Source organism: Etheostoma spectabile, chromosome 16 (assembly GCF_008692095.1).
Source record: "Etheostoma spectabile isolate EspeVRDwgs_2016 chromosome 16, UIUC_Espe_1.0, whole genome shotgun sequence".
Classification (NCBI taxonomy): domain Eukaryota; kingdom Metazoa; phylum Chordata; class Actinopteri; order Perciformes; family Percidae; genus Etheostoma; species Etheostoma spectabile.
In genome coordinates this window covers 22,824,571-22,827,798 of record NC_045748.1, presented here as the reverse complement: position 1 = coordinate 22,827,798, position 3,228 = coordinate 22,824,571, and positions in this window count along the sequence as shown.

Below are 3,228 nucleotides of genomic sequence, written 5' to 3'. Positions count from 1 at the left end.
CTTCGAATGTTGATCAGTGTACATTGTCCCCTTTTCAAATAAACAAATAAATGAAAAAGAAATTACGTTTAAATGCCCTCTGGAAATAGACAGTATTACATGGATATGCTGCCGCCTGCTGGTAAGAGCGGTGAATTACAACTTCACCCACTTTCCCTCTGAACAACGCATTCAGTAAACAGAAACATAACTCTTGCAGCGCACATGAACAGATGCGCAATATTAGCTCAACCCATAAAATAGCACCTTCATGAATTAGCCTACTGTTGCTAACATTCATAAATCAGACTTATTTATTAACGCACGCCTGTTCTTTCTGGCTCGAGTCCAAGCCGAGACGCAGAGCATGACCTTACCGGATGCTGATACATTACTAGTCCAGGTAGAGCAAACTAATACCCAGTAAGCTGGCAAGAGTACACAGAAAACCTCTGTGTAGGTTATTTCAAAATAAAAGCACTTCCTGAGACAGTTTGCAGCGAAACTAAGTTACTGTTAAAGAAGTAACATAGAACTTTCTTCATGAATTGACATGACCTTGTGCCAAACACCACTTCAGTTAGTTTGTATCCATAACGTTAGTCACCTTACTTTGTTTGCGTTTTCTGCAGCTGTGATACATTTTGGACTTTTTGTATGTACCTACACTTATGTGTGGTGAATAGAGTAATGCGATTTGCTAAATGTGGGGTGTAAGCAGACTCATATCGCAAACATACAAAGCACTGTCGATATGAGACTTGACTGCATGAGACTTTATATCCAGCTCAAGACATGAACATTAACTTGATTAAGTCTTTTTCTTTGTCATACCATGTCAGTCTCCTTAATGTAGAAGCAGCTAAAGACATTTGGAGGGGTTATCAGAGACAAACAGATGACTTCCATGGACGACCCAGATCTCATATCTCATATTTCCCACACACCATGATCATCACCAGATTTCTGTCCCTGTCAGATACAACATGTTTGTGCCATTTTGACAGGAAAATATCATTGGGGATCTAACACACAACAGAAAAATATAGTTTTTACCTGATAAAAATCTAAATCTGGTCAAATGAAAGGCCTCAGAGGCTTGGAGGCTAAATTGAACATATATATTGAATTGAATACATTTGTCTTACTTTAAGTAATAACAGTCTATGAATATTTGAACAACGCTTTGACATGATATTGGAAAAAAAAAACGTTTTGTAACATCACTTGAACTAAATCTTTTATCAGTCACGTGACCTGGATCTCCTGTGGTCCATCCTATCTCACATACTGGTACTCCTCGGGGGTCCCTCCAACTCTTTGATGGAGATACAAAAGCCCAGACTTGGTAGTCCCCCCCTCCCTCCCTCATCTACAGTCAGTATGTGAGAACATCCTGCATCTGAAGAGAAAGACGGCAGTAAATAAAAATCTATTTTCCATTGACCCCTCTCCTGTCTCCACGGTGTTCTGGGGACGCCCGCCCAAACAGTGCAAGGAGAGAATGGTGCACTAGAAGAGGTGTTGTTCTCTTTTTAGGTGCTGGGGTTCAAAGTGAGAGAGTCAGCGGTTTATGGTTTTTCCTTTATCTCAGTGGTCTACAAAAATAATTGTTGTGATATTTTAGCTGACCGCAAAATACTTTTTTTGTTGGTATTTTAGGCCTTTATCTAATTAGACAGTTTAGATGTGAAAGGGTAGAGAGAGGGGAATTGAACCCACAGCAGCTCTACCAGGTGAGCTACCCAGGCGCCCCAGCTGCCAGAGACTTCAAATGAATTCTATCAGTGGCTATCAGTGTGAGCCTGTTACTTTAAAAAAGTCTGGCACTGCCATACCTATCTGCACAGGGCTGCGGAAGAAGGTCTGGCAACAGGATCACACACTCCTGGATAGGACAAAATACAATCAAGGGCTGTTTACATTTTTTAAACCAATCCCAACCGTCTTGGGCGGGGCTCCGCAGCGGACACAGCCAGTGTGGCTCTAAAAAAATGGTCTCGGGAAGGAACTTGTTTTGGTGAAACATTGGCACCTCTCAGAGAAATGAAGTTAACTGTTCACACAATACAGTAACATGAGCTGCATACGTAGTTAAACAGAATTTGCTCTTACTAGTGTATCTACTGTACGTGTGCAGCAAATACTGTTAACATATTCTTGACCCTTGTGTTGTCTTCCCGTCAACCATGAAAAAAACCCACTTTTGTCACTTTTTCAATGTTGTGGTTGCTTTTTCTGATGTATTTGATATTTCTAATGTTGACATTTTAAGCGCTTATTTTGAAAGCCCATTGTTTTTGTGATAAAAAAACTGAAAACGGGTCAAATTTGACCGGAGGACAACATGAGGGTTAACATATTCTAACCATGCATACCCTGGGTAAACTGCTGGCATATTTATGTAATCTCCTCAAGCAGAATTACAGCCATTTTCATCTCTGTTCCACCAGGTGGCCCTCTTACCAGGTTCCAAGGGTTTTTACTGAGTTGGGGAAAAAAAGCCTTCTCTTACTTCGCTCCATGGTCTTGGAATAACTTCCATCTTAATGATCTAGTCCCATTAAATGAATTCAAGGCCATGTTAAATGCCATGTAACTCAGAAATGTAACTGCCACATGTGACCTGTTCCTTTCCTCTATGTGTGATTTTGGCTATGCTGTATTTCTGTTTATATTGTAACCGGTGTGCCGTCTTGGCCAGGTCTCCCTCGAAAAAGAGATTTCCATCTCAAGGGACTTCCTGGTTAAATAAAGGTTAAATTAAAAGAATTTAAAAATTTAAAATGCCTGTTGCACGATTCACATTTTCTCCCAAATCTACCAATGTCAGCGTGTAATGTAGCTCAGAGGTTCCGGTTAATGCTCCTCCATGTGACCAGAGGTTAAAATGAACCTAAAGAAAGCAGAACGTAAGGGACATCTGTCAGAACTATCCGGTAGATGAACCGTCATCCATCCAGACTGCTTTAAAATAATGCTGCATAACGGGCTGTTTGCAGCCTTTATGCTTCCTGGTCAGGGAGTTTCTTCTTGAGCGTGAATGTTTGACTGAAAAAAACACAAACAACTCCAGGTGAATGTTGCCCTCCTTTCCATGACGTTTCAACATTTGTAACTTAATAATAATAATGATAAATTTAATTTTGTAGAGCGCTTTTCCCAAGCTCAAAGTCGCTTTACAGAGTAGAAACAGTAGATATATATAAAAAAAAAAAAAAAACTAAGGATAGGCAGAACAGAAGAGAT